The following is a 25,399-nucleotide window of genomic DNA, read 5'->3' on the forward strand; positions in this document are numbered from 1 at the left end:
TACTATTTGTTCCAGGTTCCCATGAGTACTGTCTTGTGTGTTTCTGTGCTGTATACAACTTACAATAAGTGGTATATTATGAAAAACAACGTTTGCTATTTGGTTTGCTGATACATAAGAAATGAAAGCATGTCAGAAACAGCATACAGACAGCAGTATATTAAATATAGTATTTATATTACAGGGTATCTTAAAGGGTATTATATAATACATGTATTTATTTGTTACCTATTTGCTAGTTATGGTGTATGTCTTTTTTAGAAAGATAGAATTACCCTAGTAGAGCACATGATAAAACTTCTAGGCATACAATTTAATTTTGTAAAATGTATATTGCTCCATTAATATATAGATCGCCATTCTTGCAGCTGTATGACTTTGTGCACGGTTGATCTCTTCTATCAGAGTAAATTAAACAAATGTGTAATGAAGAAAGGTCTCTAGTCTAAAAACTTGCCTTAGCAAACATACTGAAAAGACCTTTCTAAATATAGTACGGAAAAACTTGGCTATCTTTCCTCAAAAATAAGTAATATCAATCAAGTCTAGGACCACCCTCATTCTGAAAATAATACCAAGACACAAGCAATGCTAGCTCTGTCTAGTTTATGGCGTTCTAAATAATCATGGAGTCATTCAATATTTCTATTAATTAAAGAAATGCCTCTTGCTAAATATACAATGTTAAAATAAAATGATTACTAAAGTCTCACATATGGAGTTTAGCCTTTTCTGATCTTCGAAAAAACTCAATAAAATTGTGTTACCAATTAGTATTAGATTAATGCGCTCACTTAATGACTGTGTGTAAAAAAGATTCCGATGTACAGTGCTAAAAAACACTCACATTTTATAGTTGTACTCGCTGGTAAGCATTAAGGAGGTGCAATTAGACAGTGCTAACGACCACAAATACACAAACATTTGCTTTAACTGAATGCAGTGTTTACATGAATGCAATGGGTGCACAAATGTCTTACTGAATTTACATCGCCAAGCTGAGATCCTACCACTGAACCTTTGCCATTGCCAAACAATTATTTCCATTGTTTCTAGTCTTTGAACACATACACAGTCCAAATTATGACTGTAATAAATTATTGAAAAACTCCCAAAAGAATATTTGGTTAGAGCTCAGGATAGTTTAACTGAATAAAATGTCATGATCATGGCAGACGATATTTTTATAATGCATGGATGTTGATTTGTCAGGATCACAATCATCCCCCAGCACTATTAGGTGGTCTTCATCAGTCCCAATTGTGCCTTCAAAATTATTCCTTTTTAGTATGTCCTGGGACAAGCAGTGTGGTACTCTTCATAGTATGGCATAGAATGTTGTTATTCATTGATAGTTAACTGTGGAAATTGAAGAAACTTAACTCTCGCAGAGCTGCAGCTGGCAAAACCTCATCTATAGTACTCAGTACAGTTAAAAGAATATCATCTGTAATATGACCTCAAACACAAAGCAAAAATACTTCAAAATTGCAGAGAAATCAATTTTATTGCAGTTCATACAATTCATACAACTGCAGTTCACAACAAACACCAATAAAACAAATCATTATAGCAACAGGTGTGTACCAAGGTTCACCTACATCATCAAACTCATAACAGGTGCATTACACCACTCACAAATCAAACCAACCATCTTATAGCATAACCTTAAACCATTTACAGATACAAAAGCAAATCAAACCAACCATCTTACAGTATAACCTTAAACCATTTACGGATGCGAAAGCAAATCAAACCATCTTACAGCATAACCTTAAATCATTTATGGATACAAAAGCAAATCAAACCAACCAGCTAACAGAATAGTCTTAAACCATTCACTAAAACAATATTTTTAAGCAGTGTTACCAAGTCCACTCTTCTTTCATTCAACCCAAGTACTCACCCACAGATGAGGATTTGAAATAGCAGCTTGTTCCCCATTACCTTTCCTGACCAATCACCTGGATTACGTACATTCTCTAACGGAACTAGATGTACATTAAAAGATCCAGCCACATTTCACCAAGATGCACAGCATCATCCTGATATCAAACAGTAGCGTTTATGTTAAAGTCCCAGTGTTCGAGTACAATCACACCCAGCTAAAGCTGCTACCTTAGCCACCCAGGGGTTTATACAATGCCTCAAAGCCTCTACATCTGGCACCTCAATTGCTATTTCCAAACCAATCTTGGTACAAGAGCAGATCACACTATGACAACAGCAGGAAAAATGCTGCTTCAGCAATACAAGATTTCTAAATATCCAAGCCAAAAGTTTTCATTTCAGAATAACCCTAAATCATTCCCTCCCAAGTGTACTATAACCACCTGCAGACTGCCATCATTCAAACTCAACCTCACCAGCACCCGCAACAACTATAACCAATGCATACCTCTCATAACTTTCTAAACAACCTACTATCTTCTAGTACTGAGACCTAGAAAATGACTATCAGGCCTAATTGCAGCACACTTTAATTCCTGCTATATGAAGACATGACAGACTATTGGCAATAAATGCCTCCTTGAAAAACAAAATAATAAATTACTCCTCCAGCAGCAAAAAACCCCAGATACCTTATATAACCTCTAAAAGGATCTGAGTCCTTTTACCTCTCCTCTTAATAAAAAGCAGTGGACTTGCCTTCATAAGCTAAGTCTGATGACCTGCATTCCATAAGGAATGAGAACTGTACCTCCCACCCACAATTCCTTGACTACCTAATGCACTTTACAAAACCAATTCAAACATTTACTGAAACCTTAGCTTCTGCCATATGTTAAAAGAGCAGCAAATCTGGATCAACCCTAGCTAACTTACAACACCCCTTATCCCACTGCAATGGACACAACACGGTCTCACTGTCATGAGGTAGAACATCCTACTGACCTTTCCCTGCCTGATCTGCCATTGTGTGATCCTCACATATCAATCGCCTGCACATCAGACCCAACTTCAATTGATGTAACAGCTTACTCACTCGGAATTCCCCAACAAACAAAAATACTGATGCTGTCCTTAATGTCTACTCCTTTTACCAAAGTCACTATCACGTACAAGCCTTTTACTATCACACTTGTCTCATGATCAGTAACTTCTTATTCTTGGATAACCTCAAATGTTTCCAGACTTAAAGCATCCTGACCATTAGCCAGTACTTCACCCAATTAATCTTCCCAAAGAACTTGGTCACTTTCCCCCAGACCACTAAATAGACCTTAATCATACTAAATGCCCCACCCAAATACCACCTGTGACCTGCATACTGTTCCAACAAACACAGACACCAATGGCTGTACTTCACTAGTAACGGATCAACAAAAGCATAAAACCCCTTCCACGCAGAACAGTATGCCTTCCTCATTGAACTAGCTTATGCTTGCTGCACCAGGGACCTCACTACAGCATGCCAATTCTCCAGTCCTCTTACAGGATCTCCTGCTGAACTTCTAATTCAGGCATAAGAGCCTGTATATACAAAACTGAAACTGAAATAAATTGTCAGTAACTGCATTTAACTTACCAAGTAAATATTTAGAGGTTAATGTCAAATCGATGCACAAATATTCTAAAGTCAATTTCCTTAGGAACAATTCCACAGGAGCAGACTTACATGATCTGCTAGCCAAAACCTAAACTGCTGACTCATTATTTGAATGATTCAAGACCTCATTTGCCAATTCTGCCTTCCAAACCACAGTCGCAGCCCAAATTGGGATTAACTCCAAAACCGCATATTTTTTCTCTCTTCTTTTGACCAATCTCTTGGCCACCTAGCTGCAAATGACTTCCCTTTAAAATATTCATCCAATCCCATACTTCCTGCTGCATCAGTGTACGGCTGAAGATCATCAGATGATACCCAGCTATCCTGCCGTATCCTAATTGCAATGAAATTTTGAAGAAAAACCTTCCATACACCCAGATCCTCCTTAGCCAACTTGCCAACCCTTACCTGCTTCCTTACTTTGCCCCTCAGTAAGTTAGTTACTGACCTACAGAAAGCCCTACTATCCCCACAGATCTACAAACCCAAGGGCACCACTACTGTCCTCACTCTGGCCTTAGAAGCTCCTAACCAAACTTCAATCTTCTTCCTCGACCTTACCAGTTTCTCCCGCAGTAATTTAAACTATCCTTTCCCAACATCCACCTCAAGGCTCAGAAATGTAAGGACCTTAACAAGCCATCCCTGTCTACCCTTATTTCATGAAATACCTAGCTTTTTCACATATATCTGAAAAACTATGAGTGCTTCAGGCACACCTTCTTCCCCTTCCCTTCCAGGAGAAAATTATCCAGGTAGTGGAACATCCTCACAGCTGGATTGTTCTGCACATACACTGCAGAGCAGAGCTAAACTTTACAAAACAAGCACAAGCCACCACACAACCTATCAGCATCACATTCTCAAAATAGTTATTTCTTTGCAAGGGCATAGCTAATACAACTCTTATTCTCATATTGCCAACAACCTTAAAGCTGACTAAATGTCTAAAGTAACCCTCCACTGGTCAACAAGTGACCTAATAGCCCCCACACCATTGTCCAAGGATACAAGCTGAACTCTCAATCATCTTGTCAACATGATTATTAACAGAATATCTTTCTGTAAAAGACTGATGGTGGATCAAATGAAATGGATCAGCATATTTGTAGGCACTAAACCTAGATGGGATACCCTACATCCTAAATGGGACCATCACTCTCCCCACTTTGATTTTTTTTATGTCCCAGACTAGCAATTACTTTTCCTTTACCGATCTCATGTTCCAACATGACCCAGTCCCTCTACCTTTCCCCAAAAGATTGGGAACTATACTAAAAATTCCTCAATCAACTCACTATGTGATCTGGGGAAATTCACAGATGAGCCTAGAGGCCTGTGACCATCTGAGTGGTCTATTGCTCCTTTGACCCCTCGTGGCTCTGTCTGTGAAACCCCACCCCTCCACCTATCAAATGCTGCTGGCACACTCCCTCCACTTGACTACCTTCATTATACAAACATGCCAAACTACTGTGTATCTCTGCACAATACAAGCAGGAATGTGCAGACTTGGCAAGCTCTCCATACATACCTACCAAACTAAATGCCTAGATATCTCTTGTTCTTTCTCTACTTGCTTCCTCAGAACCTTTCAGCACCAATGCCATTTTAAATTTCATCATTCCCAACCATGAATCAGTGTGCCTGCAGTCCCTCTGAAAAGACTGAACCACTGCCTTCATCTTCCTAAATTTTTGCTCATACCAGTCAGGTATTGCCATCCTTTAACTGATGGGCCTAAAGTATGGTCAGAAAATATGCAAGCAATGCCAATGCCTGCTGCAGCTGTTTAGCCACAATTACCAGCATGAAATATAAAAATGCTGTGGTCCAATTTTCCCAAGTTCATAGCCTGGCTGCTTGCCTCTTAACCCAGGGCAGCCAAAGGTACAGTCAAATCCTTAGATCCTTGTAATTCCAACTTTGTTATCCTCTATACTCAAATAAATCCACAATTTCTCCCAGGCAGATACTCTTCATTGAGAGATGAATGTGTGACATAATGAATGCATGAGGCCCACTAAACTCCTATGCCAGCCCTCTACTGCTTCTGCCTTCACCTCCCATCCACTCAATAATTCCCAAAATCTCAAGCTGCCTTTCACATCAAGCTCTTACAGCAGATCTCTCCAACATCTGCCCTCTACCTGCACAATACCTGCTTCCTCACCAATAGCCATTAATAGACCCATTACTTGCAGAAGGTTGCAGCACCACTGGAACTACTTCCAACGTATGTAATCCCCAACCCACCCCACCGGGCACTCCATCACTGGACCACTATCTTCTGAATTCCTTTTTATCACACTCCTGGTCTGATGAATGTCCTCCTGTGTTGTAGAAGCTGCCTTCTAGAAAAAGCAGCCACCTGGGCCTAGCTCTCCTCCTATTTCTTCCATACTCACCATCCCAATAGAAGGACATATCAGTAATCTTGATACAACATGAACCCATAATTAATACTTTTATAGCCTTACATAACTACCTGTCTTTATTGTACCTACCACCCACCTCCATCATCACCCTTATTCATCTACCATCTATTTATATTTCCATTTGTATATGTTATCAAACTCTAATCAATTAGGCAACCCTGGAACTTGCTCCCTACCATCTACTTCCATTATTTATCTGATTGAAATACATCTGTTTAACCCTCAAACTTCATGATAACTACTGCCAAGGCAGCCTTCTCAACTGTCCTCCTTGGAACTGCCCCCTTCCACACTTGCTTACAATTAATTTGTTTTATCCATTTTCATATCCCTTCACTTTTTTTTTTATTTATAATAACGACAAATTGCATCCACGCCATTACTGTTATTCTCCTCCTTTTTCATTTTTAACTATATAACTGTCTACCACTAAGCACTGCACCCATTACTGTTATCTGGTACCCTTCTCCTCCACCCAAAATACAATAATCATTTAACCAGCCCATCTCTCCCACATTTAATCTGGTATTGCTGTGGCTGTGGATCCTCAGGGTGTCCTGGGGGCTCGGCCATCTTTACATCCATCCTGAAGGATTTCTATATATGTTCAGCCCACTTTCTTCCTCACACTTTTTTTGGCAGTTACATCCAATGGTAAATCCCCTCTTTGGAAAATACCACCAAGGGAATATCATTGACAAACACCATCCCACCTGGGACTGGCACACTCATCCCTCCTTGCTCTTCCAAAAGACACCAAACTGGGTCAACTGGACTGCATCCAGGGCTTTATCCATCTACACCACCTGAATGGCCTCAAAGATATTTGGTTCTGGTGTTAGAGTAATTTGACATAGAAAAGCTGATAAGGATATCCAGCAATGCTGGAGTCATAAGACCCATGCTATTCCTTCTTCTCCACCATTGCCAAGAGTGCCCTGAAGCTGCTGATGTGCACACATGTTGTATTAAGTGCATACTTGTATGCCATCACTCAGTACGACAACCTGGCTTCCTTAGCCTATGAACAGCACAGCATGAATCTCTACAATCCCCTTGAGCAAAGCAAAAGAGAGGGGTTAACCATATCTCATCATATAATCAGGCAGGAACTCGCATGCACCAGTTACTTAACCTCACTGACAATTTCTCCCCTTTTGTTATTTTTTTGTGTTATCTTTGAGAGGAATGAGAGGAAAGAGAACCTAACCTAACTTGAGGGCTACCCAAAAAACACCCTTAGCACTTAATGGCTGTACTGCAATCTCTCCTTCTCTCTCTACATATCAGCACTGCAAGAGAGGTAGAGGGGACAGAGTGGTATTACATTGCTAGTGGGAGGGAGGGAAGGCAGTGTTCATAACTACTGCCTAAATATGCATAAACATGGATACCTATACGTCCTGTACAAGTGAATGTGACTTGCTTAAGGCCCTCTCCCCATCACCTGACACTACCAAACCCTTGACTAACTAAAGGCCCTCTCCCCATCACCTGACACTACCAAACCCTTGACTTACTAAAGGCCCTCTCCCCATCACCTGACACTACCAAACCCTTGACTTACTAAAGGCCTTCTCCCCATCACCTGACACTACCAAACCCTTGAGTAGAGTGATACTATAAATCTCTAACTACAGACAACACTTTACCTCTCTCCAACATGTTTACATCAGTTATACCCCCTCCTGGCTACTAGCTAACCTTAACACTGCCAAACAAATAATAGGAGGACTTCTCTTATCTCACAAACCACATTAACCCACCAACTGTCCTTACTACTCCACAACTCAAACCTCAGATGATTGCGTGGATGCTGGCATACACCTCGAATATTCTCCATAGTTTTCCTTCAATAAAAGCCTGCTCCAAGAGGATTTGCTCAAATTCAACCTTTCCTTAAATATCCTTACCAAAAACTCCACCGCTAGCCTACCTCACGTCCTTTACCAAACAAATGATTCTTACAACCCACATCTGAATCTGTCTCCTCTGCCTGACTCATCTACAAAAAGCTCTCAATTCCTCAGACAGACATTCATAGATAAAAATGTCGACCTGGGAAAAAACGTACTCGGAGAAGCAGGAAAATAAGGGAAAAGCAGACACAACTAGCGTTGTCACCTGTCACCTGTCATCCGGACATTCAGGAAGCTATAGTCTCAGTCAGGAAATCTGGGTAGGTCGTTTTTGTCAGGTATTTTGAGTCATTCTGAGACTCGACACATTTCTGGAGTATATTTTTTAAAAAAGCGTACTTTTACTCAGATTTCCTAATTGTATTTATATCACATTATTAGAAGAGACTTTTGTTTTAACTGGCATATTGGGAGGTATTAAGCGTGATCATCTGACAATTAGACTGATCAAAAGAAACCTCTTCATGTCGCATCTCAGCAAAATGACACAAAGCCTAAACAGTGTGAACTCCTGTTTTATCAGTAAAATAATGAACCTGTCCATCCAGTTGTACCTTTTGTCCTCTGTGGTAAAAGTGTGAATACTTAGATATTGGTAGAAATTATTAAATTACTTCATACACAGGAACAAAACTGGGATTCAGAAAAATTGTAAACTGCACCCTGTAAGAAACAAATGTACAATTATCCATTCTTCAGTCATTCTTCTAGTCTACATCTCCACAGCAGGATTTTTTTAGACCCCCTTTATTATGTAGTGCAACATTTCAATAGACCAACTACCAAAACAGAGAGTACAACAAAATGTCTTTTAGCATGTGCAAAATAGTTATTTGCCCATCTGCTACAGTTAGCATATTATTTACTGCTTCTTCAAGACTGTTGACAGCATAGTTATTAACTCTAAATGAAAAGTAATGGGCATTTACTTATTGAAGTGTTTAAAACAAAGGGTTAGCCGTCTTTCAGATTTTTCACTGCTCCAAACCTGGCAGTCAGACACAACATCATGACTAATGTCATACAAAATCTAGGCTAGACACAATGTGAATGCTTAATAGCGTACAGTGGGTCTATATTAGATCACCGAAATGGCAGATTTTCTAATGATCTAATATCGAACCCAATATCGCGAATGCTGAAAACAGCGAAGCTGCATAAAACCGAATTCTTTCCTAGGGAAAGAATTCAATTGGCCATTGTTGTGGTTTCGCTGTTTTCAGTGATGCAGTGGAAAGTTACGGGTTGGGTTAAGGTAAGTATGTGACTGTGTAGATGTTCGGGTTAGGGGGCAGGTTGGGTGAGTTAGGGTTAGGGCACGGGTCAGGTAAGTGTGCGATTGTGACAGAGTTTGGGGTTATGGCCGGGTTAAGTGAGTTAGGGTTAGGGTGCGGGTGAGTGTGCGATAGTGAGAATTTGGGGTTAGGGGCAGGTTAAGTGAGTTAGGGTTACGGCGTGGGTGAGCTGAGTGTGCGATAGTGATGGACCTTAGGGTTAGGGTCTGTGTTAAGGTAAGTGGATAGATAGTAGTGTATGTGCAGTGTAGTGTAGGGTTAGATGTAACTTTTAAATGTATGTGTGTGGATTGCTGCTTTTTAGTGTGCTTGTGGTGTGTGTGTGTGTTTCTTGGAACAGCAAATTCTTTCCCTGGGAAAAAATTCGCTGTTTTGAGGTTTCGATATTGTTAGGGTTCGGGTTTTGCAGTTCGACGTTACAGCATTCGATAATGAGCCATTTCGATGATCTGATATAGACCCGAGTACAGTATATGTACATAAAGAATCACAGAAAGAGGAGAGAACTCTGCAACACTAAGGGCCAGATTCAATAAAGCCTACAGTAAGTGTACACTAAGTGTGCACGATATATATTCAACAAAATTCTTATCATATTTTCTGTGCTTTGTAGTCACTTAGATTACACTAAGTGTACATGTAGTCTACACTTTGTGTTAACCTTTATGAATCCCTGTCAATATTTAAAACTGCAAGAATATCAGTAGGAAAACTGAAATTAGGAGGAAGAATGTGTGAGTTATGTCTGTTCACTCAGAACAGTGTACACTTAGTGTAGGCTTTACTGAATCTGGTGTTTCAACACCATCCAGAGCCATCAAAGCTGAAATAAGTTTTCTTTTCTTTTTTTACTACACTTGTACTTGCTTTCTACAGTGATCACTACTGTTGAGCATTTTATAGCATTTATTTAATTCTGTAGCAGTATAGACATTTCTGTGTTTGTTGGCCTTTCCATTTCAATCTGCCTCCAAATCACCTTGCAGAAGGGTGAATTAGCCAGGCGCTTAGTTGTTTGGTAGTTATTTGTTTAATCTGCACTCAAGATCTGCTTTTCTGCACTTTTACATTAAGAAATTCCAGGATCATCATTCTTGTAGCAAAAGGTCTCTCTCTCTCTCTGAGGTGGGGAGGTCTCCAGGGAGCTTGAAGTATTGTTGTTTATTGGCTAGAAGGCAAAAGAGTTACGTTTCAAGCTTTTTTCTCTGCTATAAATAAATCAAGGAAGTTTGCCAGAGCTGCCCACCAGGCAATGACAGTTAATAGTGCCCTGTACATCAGCAAATGCCTAGACAGTAAAATTTCCTATAAAGTTAGTGTGAACGTTGTTAAATCGTGTAGCATTGTACAGAATTAAGCTTAGAGCAGTGAAATTGCCCACTGGATAGCAGTACCTTATCTCAGCACTACATAAGAAACTACCCTAGGAGACCCCTGTTACAACCCAGTCCTGAATACTAAACAGACTGCCCTATTGCAGGACTAGACAACATGGATACACATTGTTAAAATCAATCTGCTGCCAGCTTGGGAGATCTGGGCATCCTTAAACAATGCAGAAATTCTCTCATGTTCTCAGACAACCAATTAATCATTAAAGAAAATAATATGGTATGTGAGAAATGTAAATACACAATGTCCTTGGAAGCAAAAATGTCACAAACAAATGAGGTCGTCAGAAATATCCACACTACATCCCTCATACAAACCGCTCACCACACGACGATTGTCTTTTCTTGAGGCACTTAGAGGAAACATTTCCAAAGCCAATTAACAGCAATACTGTTACTTAGCATTCACTAAAACATACACCACAACCACCTCTAAATATAGCAAATAAGCCTACACCACTGTTCCCCAAGGGCAAAGCCCACAAAGCAAGCATATAAATACCCTTTTGATTGACTTCATTGTGTAACATACAGATGACCCACTCATCAGGTTAGACAAGGAAGAAATAATGGTTAGTTCCCTATCTGGAGCCAGGATGTGCAAAGTCATGCACAAACTAATGTTATTGCGCATCATGAACCAATATAATTCTATCATAGTCCATACAGGACTAAATAACCTGAGCCATACGTCACTGGACTATATGAAAAGAGACATAATGGATCTCTTGGAATATTTGTCACAAGCAGCACTGAGCAGCATTCTACATTCACCAAGGATGATGCCACAGGAAGAACATTAAATGCTTGATTTTAATAATTGCATAAGTTTCTGGTCACTCCAGGGAGAGCCAATATCTGTCAGCGTGGGAGGACATGGTCAACAGGCCATGGTGCTTTGACCATGATGGGCTGTGCCTGTCCACTCCTATGCTTTTGGGTATTGGCTAAAACTTTATCCACCCCTTAGAGCCTTTTTAGGCAAAGCCAAAAAGACAAAACTAACAACACAGTGAAAAAGTCTGTAAGCAACCTTAAGGTGTTACTGGTCAATGCTAAGAGCCTAAACAAAAAACTCCACACTCTGAACCCTCCTCACTCTGGACAATGTAGATCTTGGTGCTGTGACCAAGACTTGGTTTAAAGCCAGATAAAGTGCTCTGGAAGTGTAAGGCTACAGTGCCCTCCACACATTTAGACCAACAGCAGCACAGACTGGGGCCAAAGGTGGTGGTGTCTTGATCTAGGTTAGCAACAAACATACCTGTGGCTCAATTAAACAGGATGATATCATGGAGCTCATCCACATGCAAATGACTATATCATGGCTAGCTACAGGTCACCAACTATGTCCGCAGAGTCTCACAATTCTTGCCTAAATTTACTAGAGGTGATCACCATCCAACCAAACACTATTCTTGTGCAACTTTAACTACCCCTTTATAGACTGGGAATCTTACACTGCCTCAAATGGATAGGCACAGTGCTGCCTGTGCAACTTTAACTACCCCTCTATAGACTGGGAATATTACACTGCCTCAAACTGATAGGCACAATGCTTCCTGGACCTTAACAAAAACACTCTGTAACAGATAGCTCATGCTCCAATCACAGGATCAAACACACTGGATCTGGTACTCACCAATGTGGGATAGCACTGCACCACCTCATGTAATGTCCTCATTACACTGGATCTAGTACTCACCAACGTGGGATAGCACTGCACCACCTTATGTAATGTCCTCATTACACTGGATCTGGTACTCACCAACGTGGGATAGCACTGCACCACCTTATGTAATGTCCTCATTACACTGGATCTGGTACTCGCCAACGTGGGATAGCACTGCACCACCTCATGTAATGTCCTCATTACACTGGATCTGGTACTCACCAACGTGGGATAGCACTGCACCACCTCATGTAATGTCCTCATTCCACTGGATCTGGTACTCACCAACGTGGGATAGCACTGCACCACCTTATGTAATGTCCTCATTACACTGGATCTGGTACTCACCAACGTGGGATAGCACTGCACCACCTCATGTAATGTCCTCATTACACTGGATCTGGTACTCGCCAACGTGGGATAGCACTGCACCACCTCATGTAATGTCCTCATTACACTGGATCTGGTACTCACCAACGTGGGATAGCACTGCACCACCTCATGTAATGTCCTCATTACACTGGATCTGGTACTCACCAACGTGGGATAGCACTGCACCACCTCATGTAATGTCCTCATTACACTGGATCTGGTACTCACCAACGTGGGATAGCACTGCACCACCTCATGTAATGTCCTCACTACACTGGATCTAGTACTCACCAACGTGGGATAGCACTGCACCACCTCATGTAATGTCCTCATTACACTGGATCTGGTACTCACCAATGTGGGATAGCACTGCACCACCTCATGTAATGTCCTCATTACACTGGATCTGGTACTCACCAATGTGGGATAGCACTGCACCACCTCATGTAATGTCCTCACTACACTGGATCTAGTACTCACCAACGTGGGATAGCACTGCACCACCTCATGTATTGTCCTCACTAGAGAGGTCTGATCACAAAGCTGTCACTTTTGAAGTAAACCTCAACCTGGAAAACCCAGATAAAACAGTAACGGTAACTGTTCAAAGACAAACTACATCCTATAAAATGACAGTTTGGGAAAACTCAAGGCTCCCCCTAAGCCCCAGTCCACACCTATGCAGAATTACTCATAGAATCCCTATATAAACATGTGAATGGTTGTATAGAGGCTGCTGTACCTACCGTAATTAAGCTCAAAATAAACCCCACTAGTGGAATCCTCAACTAAACAAGGTATATAATAGAAGAAAACACATGCCCAAAATCAGGAAGAGCTACTCCCTTAAAGGCAACTTCTCTTTTATACAACTAAAACAAGAAACTAAGAGGGCTAATGAAGTCCAACAATGCCATATTCAAGGTCAGGATAACCTCGCTGGCTAAGAACAATTATAAGGGCTTTCTAGGCTATTTCAGAACCTTAAAAGATAACATACAGTGGTGTGCTGAACTGGCAGTGAATGGTGCCTCTTACACCAGTTTGGGTGGCATAGCAAATCTACTGGCTGATAAATGCAGCTCATACCCTCCCACCTCTATCAGGTGAAATCCCCTCCAAAACACTACCCCAACAATTAGAAGGGAATCAGGTACTGAAGTACGCTCTAAATCCAATATCACCACCTCCATGGGTCCTAATAATATCCTCACCAATTGCTTCCCAAACAGCCTGAAACATGGCTTATCGGAACCACTTGAGGCACTCTTCAACTACAGACTTCAAACAAGCTTCTTAACAGTCATTCCCATCAGCAAGGGCAGACCACCAACTGGCCCAAGGAGCTACAGGCCCATCAGTCTAACAAGACTAATACGCAAAGCCATAGAAGAAGTTATCACAGAAATGATAAAGACATCGGTAATATAAACTCATCGGACCCATCACAATGTGGCTTTGTTAAGGAAAGGTCATGCTTCCTTCTCTGAGAGGGTTACCAAGGCAATGGGCAAGAGTAAACCAGTGCATACTGCATGTCTTGCCCTAGTCAGGGCATTTGATACATCAGGGCATATGATACATCAGGGCATTTGATACATCAAGGCATTTGATACATCAAGGCATTTGATACATCAGGGCATTTGATACATCAGGGCATTTGATACATCAGGGCATTTGATACATCAAGGCATTTGATACATCAGGGCATTTGATACATCAAGGCATTTGATACATCAAGGCATTTGATACATCAAGGCATTTGATACATCAGGGCATTTGATACATCAAGGCATTTGATACATCAGGGCATTTGATACATCAGGGCATTTGATACATCAAGGCATTTGATACATCAAGGCATTTGATACATCAGGGCATTTGATACATCAGGGCATTTGATACATCAAGGCATTTGATACAATACACCTCTGAGGTATTGTTGACAAGCTCTCTGAGTAAGGCATAATTCCCTACATAAAACTCCCTGGATTGCTGCCTAGCTCACAGACAGGACCCAAGAAATCAGGATTACTGAGACCACCTCCACCAAGACTGGTCACCAGCAGAGTACGCAGGGCCCCATGCTGGGTGCACTCCTATTTAACATCTACTTTTTCGAAGTCAAGGCTTTTAGCTTACCAAGTTCAAACAGGATTGTAAATTGGAAGTATTATAGACCCCCCACCCATACTCCCAAAAACAACAATATCTTACAAGAGGGTTTAACACAAATGACTGATGCCAAAACCACAGCCTAAAACTCAGTGCAAAAAATGCTTGCCCTTTGAGAAACTGTCAAATGAAGTTAATTACTCCATCAATAAAACACCCCTAAAAGTCAATCCATTAGTAAGGGATCTGGGAATATATATATAGACAGGAATCTGGCCTTTGACCAACATGTAGCTAAGATAGTAAGACAATCATTGTTATGTCTCCCAACTTATATGTAAGTGTATGGTATCCAAGTCCAAGGAAGTTTTATTACCACTCTACTCAGCCTTTGTCAGATCTGTCATTGAATACAATGCTCCCTTTGGCATTTATCTGACCAGACACTTGCAAAACCTGGAACGATCACTTGGGTTAATTATCAGGAGGATTCAGGGTATGAATATCCTGTCCTGCACTGATCACCTAAAGGCTCTGTCTCTATATTTAGTCTCCAACAGGCTGCTGAAAAGGACCCAGCCCTGATGCATCTGTCACACATGCACAAGGCAAACAGTAGATCAAGGGATCCGAACTTCACTTGTGACAGACAGAATGTGCTGAGAAGGGAGATGCACGTTCCAAAGGATCCCCACCCTGTGGAATAGGCATCCTATCCATGTGAAACATGGTTCATTCCAAACTCTTTTCAAACAAAACCATGAAAATTGGATGGGAAATCATAAATGTACCCACAGTCTGGCCCCAGCATCCATTACAGACATAGTGTAATACTTTTCTTATTGATGACCTAACACCAACCCTACACATCCTTAGTTACTTCCCTATTAACACGGCCCCCGTATAGCCCATGATACTCAGGACAGCAAATGGTTTGACGTATGTGGCTAGGCTTAAGGGCCCTAGTGGTCATTAGCATAATGACAACCTACGAAAAATGTAAAAGTACAACAGAGTGCAGGAAAGAAAGTCTATCAGAGTGGTCAGTAGGTACAAGAAGATAAAACTGGCCATGTGTGAAGCAAGGGGGAACAGTACCAATATGACAAAAAAGCATCCACCAAGGTCTAGGGGATGGTGCTAACAGATAAGGTGATAAAGCTGGCAATGTGTGAAGGCAGGGTACCAATACCAATATGACAAAGTATTGTCTACCAAGGTCTAAGGGATACTGACAACAGATTCTTAAATTGAAAATGGGTCCAAAATGTCTTTCAGAAACATTTGGGACATAACTGGGAAAATTACTCATGTACCAATACACTTGCCAGTGTTTCCTGGAATTCATTAATTCCAATGCCCTGGACCAGCTCGTTCTTACCCCCCACTAGAGGTAGCAACATCCTTGACCTGGTCATTACTAACATGGGCGACCGTTGCTCTACACCAATAGTCAAATCATCACTGGTTAGATACGACCACAAACCAATCACCTTGGAAATCCACATCCCTCCCACTCCCTCCTCCCGCAAAGGAAACTACCATGAAAAACTTCTCCAAAGCTAACTTTGGGCTCTTAAAAACAGAGGTAGCTAACTTCACGGCACCAATGCAAATGGAGAATAGTTGCATGACCGCCGAATCATACACCAATAAATGCACTGCACAGACACGTACACAAATGCATTGATCTTGCCACACTTAATAGAACCAAGATGCTCTCCTCCAAAAAAAGGTAGCTAATCTGCTGGTCCCCTGCCATAAACAAACTCTATAACAGAAGGAGGAAACTGATGCAGAATCAGGTAAAGTCCCAAGACTGGAAAAACTCCCTTATCAGCCTCAACAAAAAGTTGAGATCCCTCATCAAATCCTCTAAAGCTAGCTATGAAAACAGAACTGCAGCAAATAGTAAAGATAACCACAAGGCCTTCTATAGTTATGTAAAGAATCTCCATGGCAATACCCAGATTTGCTCTGAGCTACTCTACAATGGTACCACCAATACCGAGCCAACAGATATTGTCAATATACTGGCCAACAGGACCAATCACAATACCAGTAGATTGCCAGGAACCCAGTATTAATGCTGCACAGTTTAAAACAGCACTGTCCAAGTCCAAGAATACAGCTTCTATGGGACATGACAATATCCCTGGCTGTTTTCTACATGAATTATAGAGTGAACTGGCACCTCACCTGTGTGCCCTGTTCAATCAAAGCCTCACCTCAGGCTTTGTCCCTACCAAATAGCACACTGCTACCGTCATCCCACTCCACAAAGGAGGAGCAACTACAGATCCTGGGAACTATCACCCCATTAGCCTGATGATGATATGCAAAGCTATGTAATGCATCATCATGAACCTAATAAACAAGGATATAGGGAATCTCTAAACTCTGGATCCCACATGGTTTGGTTTCGTGAAGAGTAGATCATGCCTGCTGAACTTGGTTGACTTCTTTGACTCAGTGACCAGAGCTGTGGATGAAGACAAGGTGGTTCATACAGCCTATCTTGATCTGGCCAAGGCCATTGATACCATTCCTCATGAATCATAGAAAACCTCACTAAGCTGGGCATCAACCCCTATATCACTAGGTGGGTTGCAAATTGGCATACAGATAGAACCCACAGTGTGAAAGTAGCTGACTCCAAATCACATTACCGACCAGTCACAAGTACAGTCCCACAGGGTTCGGTCATGGGTCCTCTCCTGTTTGGTATCTACGTCTCTGAAGTCCAGGCCAACACGAAGGGACTCTGGCTGACAAAGTCCACAGATGATTGCAAGTTGGGAGCTATTATTAACTCCCCAAGTAATGTTGACATCCTACAGAAAGGCCTCACTAAGACCAATGACTGCTGTCAGAACCATGGCCTTATGCCAAATATGTGTCATCATCCCCTTTGGGAAAAACCCGGTTCCCATGAATTACCACATCGATGGTAGTCCACTGAACACAAGTGTTATAAGAAATCTGGGAACACAGGTTGACAGCAACCTCTCTTTTGATCACCACATTGTCACTGTGGTCAGAAAGTCCTTCTATGTGGCATATCTCATTACTAAGGGTTTTGCGTCCAGGAAGAAAGAGGTCATTGTCTCTCTCTCTACTCTTCCCTCATTAGGCCAATCATCAAGTGCACCATTTGGCATGTACCCCACTAGGCATCTGCAACAACTGGAGAGGCTACTTAAGTACTTCACAAAGAGGATCCCAGGCCTTAAACACTTGTCCTATATGGACAGACTCAAAAAACTCCAACTATTCTCTGTCTCATATCGCCTACTTAGAGGTGATCTCTACTTGACTTACAAAGCCATATCTGACCCAGCTCTGTTAGAAATGCTACATCTAAAGAAATCACAATTCCTCCACACCACACGTTCCACAGACATCAACATCATTACCACAATCAACAGAACGTGCTAGAGATTCATAACCCAGAGACAGCCCATGCTATGGAATAGACTTCCCATACATGTCAAGCAGAGCACCTCGCTGACCCTCTTCAAGAGAAATCTTGATGAGTGGATGGGAAATAGAAAATTCACCCCGGGGATAACTCCAGTGGCTCGACTCGACAGAGGCACTGGGAATTAAGGTTGGGTGGCATGATGCCAGGGTAATCCTATGGGCTAGGCTTATAAAGGCCCCAGGGCCATTAGCCTAGTACACACCTATGAACCTATATAAACCACCATTTTTACTGTGTCAGGATAAATGATTTTGCTGTTTTCACCCGTCATCATAGCATGAAATTAATACTCAGAAAGGACCATCTATGAGGTGTGTGTGCGTAGATGAACACAAAACCTTTGAATCCCAGTAAGTTATGCTGACCATATAACATACTGAAACTCAGAATACAGTTTGTCATTTTCACTAAGCTTCATTGATTTTGGAATAAATTACACCATATCAGTTATGGAGAAAAGAAGGTATTTGTGGGCAAAGTCCTACAGAGAAAAAAAATGTTTGCAACTTTGCTGTAATAATTTCTCATCTGACCTCATTCTGTCAGTCACTGAACTGCTGATATTTGCAGAACCAGCATATATCCCCAAGTTAGTCTTTATGTATTACACTATATCACATGCACACTATACATACATCTCTCTCTCATTTATATATATATATATATATATATATATATATAGATATATATAGATATATATATATATAGATATATATATAGATATATATATATATATATATATAGAGAGAGAGAGAGAGGGAGAGAGTTTTTCTTCAACTAACCAAGAATAACTATGCCTGAGCTCCATGTGAATACGTCTATTTATCTTATGTATATCTATATTATCTATATATCTGTGTGTCTCTCTCTCTCTCTGTATATATATATATATATATATATATATATATATATATATATATGTGTGTGTGTGTGTGTGTGTATATGGGTCTATATTAAAATTGTTAATAAATAAATAACTCCCAAACGCTAAAGGTGGTCTGTCACAAAAACAGTCAATATTGGCAGAAAAAAAGACAGAAAATCCACCCATCGATGGCCAATTAACGAAATCCACAAGTGTTTCAATTAAAATGTAGTCCTTTAATACGAATAAAACTTCGACTTGAAAATAAAATGAAAAATAAAAAAGCTCAAAACTGTCCCTTGAAGATGTCTGATAAGCGCTTTTGACTGTTGTCTTCCTCAGATCGTATAAGACACTAGGGACTTTCATTTCCTTTTATATATGAAATTCTATACTGTTTAACCAATCACCATTGATGAATACTTGGCAGCATCCAATCCTATCTTATCTCAAGATTAATTTGCATATAATCAACTCTATGCTTCTGTTTCCCACCTTTGAGTATGTAAATTAGATGTTCCAGTCCTTCATTTTGATTGGATGTGTATTGTATTATTGATGATAATATGAGCAAAGCGAGTATTACTCTACCATTTTCTTTTAATTCTCAAGACCAATAACAGGTGGCGCTGTTCTAAATGATGTGGTATCCAAAGTAAATAGAAGCATTCATAAACACTCCAAGTATTAAATCTTCGAAGAAATTTCTGAATATAACTTTCTATTCATTACAATGCTATGCAAGTATGATGGATCTTTACCTGCATAATCAAAATAATGCCACTTGAAATTGTGGAATTACAGTAAGTATCCTTCAACTAAATTGTATCACATTTCGAAAAATTCAACCAATGCCTGCTTCAGATGTTATCTCTAAAATACCAAAGTCTTACCAAAAACAGGAAAGCGTGTGGATAGAATATCAACGCTAACTGTTCACTTTCCAAGTTCTTTCAAGCAAAGGCAACATCCAATTCTATCTTGTTATCTCAAGATTAATTTGCATATAATCAACTCTATGCTTCTGTTTCCCGCCTTTATTAAGTATGTAAATTAGATGTTCCAATCCTTCATTTTGATTGAATGTATATTGTATTATTGATGGTAATGTGAGCAAAGTAAGTATTACTCTTTCATTTTATAGTTGGCCCTTATCCGGTATAGCTCCCTAATGTAAGTGTGCAATAGTTAACGAACCTTAGGGTTAGGGTGCAGATTAAGGTAAGTGCATACATAGTAATACATGCAACCTTTGCTTTAGGGTTAGAAGCAGGGTTATGTTAAGTGTATGTATAGTAATATAGTTGTGTAGCTGAATGTATACCTAATTTATACTTTTCCTGTAGTTGGGTGTTGTTTATAGTTAGATACATTTTTGTGTAGTGAATGTTTGATTAGGATATAGGATATATGGGTGAAGTGTAGATATGGGGAAGTGTGGATTATTTATTTTGTTTGGGTAGGTAGTATGTAGCGGGTGGTGGGGTTGGCCAACTATGACGATTCGACATTTTGAATTTCGCACTTCAGGACGTTCAGTGTTTTTGCGGTTCGCTATATGTATCGATGTTTCCATATTAGCATAAGTGAGGTTTTGCGATTTTAATATAGACCCATATATATAGACATACACACATGCATACTTCTGAGTGTGTATGTATAAATGTATAAGCAACAAAATGTTTGTGTGTATTTTACACATCACTAGACTATTAACGGAGGGGTTTTTTTTTTTTTTTGGTCCACTGCAAACTCCCCCCTCCCCCCCCCAATCTATATATTCCACTCATTCCTTGTTTGATGAGAACTGCCTCTGTTCCAGTCATTCCTTTTAGGAGATGGCCAATTATGCCGCCATCATCTCGGTATCCAAAATTTATTTTTTATGTCTTGCCCACATTACTATGTTTTGTAGCAAGCTGCAAATGTCTAAGGGAAGGTGTTCAGTTGGCTTTTTATTTTGCAATTGTCCGTGCTTCCACGTGTGGCTCAGTGAAAGCCACACATTCTTACTGATACTGCACTGTTTTTTGCATTGGAGAAACAGAGTACCTATCTTTGCCACAAATGTAGCAATTTACTGACTTATTATATAGTATTTCAAAGACTCGAGACTAGGGCAGACAGAAGTTCCATGAAATTCATGCTTTGCATATCAGTAGCTAGCTGTATTACATGAATTTATCACCAAATGAATGGCTTGCTCTTTGACTACCTGCTTGAAACACCATGATTTCTGTTAAGTGCCATTATTGGCTGGCATGTTTACACAGTTATATACTTATTTCATTGCCTCATGAGAATGTAAGCATATGAGATATATGGAGGATAGTAGAGTAGTTGAAGTTTTTATAACAAGACAGTATAAATGCTGAAAGCCGGGGTAAGAAAACCACTAAACGGGTTCTGGAATGCATAAGTAACATGGATACTACAAAAAGCGAAATGAAAAGTTGACATAAATCTTCAATAATGCCAAATATACACTGCAGATTATCATAAAATACCCTCCTTTGTAAAGTCAGCATTTAGCAAATGACATGGCATTGCAATAGCACATGATTCATGCAAAAGGAATTCACAGCACTTGGATGATGGCCTCATATTCTGCAGCCATCTGAAGGATCACACATCAGTAATGCTAATATTAGTTATTCCAAGCCACAAATGATGGGATCTAATAAAATACCCTAAGCTGTCTTTAGCAGATCACAGGAACAGATGAACAATAATGGCTGAATAAGAGTCAGAGTGAGCTATTTCAGGTAATGTAATCAGCCTTATATGTGGCACATTATGTAACTGAATACCTGCATTAATGCAGGTATTCGGTAATGTAATCAGCCTTATATGTGGCACATTATGTAACTGAATACCTGCATTAATGATTATGAACCACCATCTTTCCTTTTCTTGGTTAAGGTCTTCTGACCACAGAATGTGGTCAATACAATAGCTGAGTCCTCTACCCTACAACAACATCAGTTTAAGTGTGACAACCTAGAATTCAAATAATAATTTACAAGAATGACTACCATAAGCTCTCTTTTAATCAAATCACTTAAATCAAGATTACCTTTAAGACACATCTTTGTAGTCATTAGCTAGTCATTAGCTGCTGAAATAAAGGAAACGAAGCAGTAACAGCCTAGTTACGCTTACACCAGAGAATTTATCACAGCTCTGCATTTTGTCTAGATCTAGGTTGTACCTTAAGGTAGACTTGGCAAAAACACTTGATATCATTGCAGTGATTGGTTTTGGAACTTGTTGTAGACCCTGCAAGTAAATTCTTAGAGTACACAAGTGATCGGCATTAGAACTCCCAGCAACAATGATGATAGATCAATACCGTTTTATAGTCCTTTAATAATTTTTAGGAGCAGTGTTTTTATTAATTTCACCAAAGAAATGTTAACCTTCTTGAATAAAGACTTCATAAGGGATGTTTAATGTGTTAGGCAACTGCAATATGTACAACACAATACAGTTTGAGATTTAAGGCTTTAGGTCATGGACAACCCCCCCCTTTAGTGCCTCATAGATCACACATTAGACCACCAATGGAAAAAGTTTGGGAAAAAGGGCACTGTTGTGTACAAACCATTAACAAGGTAAAGTAATTAAATCTTGTCCTTTTCTGGAAAATCTGCAGAATGCTTCCAGAGAAAACAATGGGTAAGCACAATAATCAGTCTCAATCAGCAAGCTACCATTACACACATTCCCATCTGCACTGGGCTGGATGGCCACAATAGTGAACCTTTTCCTCTGCTGCTTAAGCTGAAATGCATAAATCTTTTAAGACTTGTATCATTCATCCATATTTAACTGCAGCATGTGCTCTCTCTCTCCAGGTATCTCTTCTTTCATTTTCTTAAACACATTTAAATATGCATGGGATATCCTGTACTGCCTTTTAATTTTTCAGTCCCTAAATCCAGTCTGCTTAAAAATGTGTGCAACTCATTAACTTTCTGTAACAGAAGGTACTGAGTGAGTTACACAGACATATTGCGAATTCAACGGAGTCCTACCAGATCTGATTATGTGCACTTCCCGTGATTACCTGCCAATATGGATCTCACCCCTGTTTAACCCCTTCAACAAGGTCTTGTGACTCAGAGGATCCCTTTTCCAGATTTTGTTCAGCCTTAGCATTATGATCAGGCTTAAAAAAAAGCTGTCACATGTCCTGTTAAAATTGCCATTAAAAATTCACAGCTTTCTGAAGGATAATGGCTGCATAAGGAACAAACAAACAAAAAAAATAATTGCTACAGAATGGATAAAGGAAGCTTGTAATGTATAATAAGGAATTTATTATCATTCATAAATAACAAGGACTTCCCCAGAACAAATAGTTCCCCACCAGAATCATTTAAATACACATTTTCAATTTAAATAATACATAACATTGCCGACACGTGAAATTAATCAGCACAGGTAATTATTCAATCATTAAAAGACCACAAAAGTAAAAAAAAAAAAAAAAAAAAAAAAAAAAAATAGTTCTGAAAACTAAAAATCACTTAATATATAGTACACAAATCAATGTTGAGTGGAATGAACCTTTAAAACTATTTTAATGGATACAGAATCACTAAGACCTGGGGAATTCATTGCTTTCAGTCCTCAACTGCTAATACAGCACAGGTAATTATTCGATCATTTGTTAACTGGGTTAGATCAACTGAGCCAGTGGCCCATTTTCAGTGGGGAGCTAAGGCGAAAAGCTCCAACTTACAATTAATACAATTTGTGAAATATTACAAAAGAAATTATATACATTACAGGAAATGCAAATTTTGGACAGACTGGAATGAAAAATAAATTACAGGCTTAGACAAATGTTCTGTAATTGCAGACAGAACTACAAATGAGTATACACAATTGAGGTTACACATTAGAATTAGCTTGGTATTATGCAAGATGTATGCAGTTGACAGACAAATATAATTGCTATTGCTGCTCTCTTCAGAGTGCAAGAAATTATTGTAAGAAATGGAATGAGAGTCATGTTGCATTTAACTGAATGTTTATATAATGCATCATCATCATTCCAATGAGCGATGAACGACTTGTGCTTGTAAAATCGTCTGCTGAAAGTTCTCTCAGTTTTACCCACATGTGATCTACACATGCGATACAAACTGCAATGCATATTATACCCATTGTTGTACAGTTATAACCTCTAGCTAAAGGAACTGGAGGAATCAGTCCCTTAATATTGATACTAAGTCCCTCAAAATACAAGGGCATTAATTACAATGTCCCCACTTCATCATGCCTGTAATTGGTTGTATGTTCTCATTCTTATCCATGATGTCACATTTATTTCTTAGACTACCAGATTCTTGTAAACAAATGTGGGTTCTCACCTATAATCCTATTTTTATCATCAAAGTTAAAAATAACCCAATTTTTTACTATAATATTCTTAACTATTGTATAATATGAATGAAGTTTAAGTACCAGTGGTCTGTTGAAATTAGCATTTTATACATCTCCAGGTGTGGACTGTCTATCTAATCCCTGCCCTGAAAGAATTTTGTATTTAATGCCTCTATCATGTACTACTGCTTCCTGAATAGATCTGATATCATTAATGGGGTGTCCCATAAAGAACAAAGTGTTCAACCTTCTGAAGTAGCTGCCATAGGAGAGATGAATGTATAGCTTAATTCAGTTAAAAGTTTTATTCCCCATGCATTCTCTAACTACTGCCCTTCCATCAACCCTCACTACTCTCAGAACCATGGCATGGGTCTCATTGGGTGGTAAAGTTTAACCCATTATTGAATCACCCTAATACTGGATGATTTCAACTACCCTGCCTTTAACTGGGAAAACTACTCGGGTACCAATACCTTTTCCCAACGGTTCTTGGAATTCATAAATTCCAACGCCCTGGATCAACTAATCCATTGCCCACCAGGGGCTCCAATATCCTAGACCTGGTCATTATCAACATGGGAGATAGATGACCCACACCAGTGGTCACACCCTCATTGGTTAGGTCTGACCATAAGCAAATCACCCTTGACATGCACATCCCACCCCCACCCCCCAGAAAGGAAACCTCCGTAAAAAGCTTCACCAAAGCCAACTTCATGTTACTGAAGTCAGAAGTGACAAACTTCATGACACCCATGCAGATGGGATCTGAAAGTTCGACTGCTGAATCCTACACTAAGACACTGTACAAGCACATCCACTCGTGCATGAATCGTGCCATCCCAAATAGAACCAAGATGCTCTCCTCCAAAAAAAGGAAGCCAATCTGGTGGTCCCC

This window comes from Protopterus annectens, chromosome 7.part0 (genome assembly GCF_019279795.1).
Source record: "Protopterus annectens isolate FY-2018-M chromosome 7.part0, PAN1.0, whole genome shotgun sequence".
Classification (NCBI taxonomy): Eukaryota; Metazoa; Chordata; order Ceratodontiformes; family Protopteridae; genus Protopterus; species Protopterus annectens.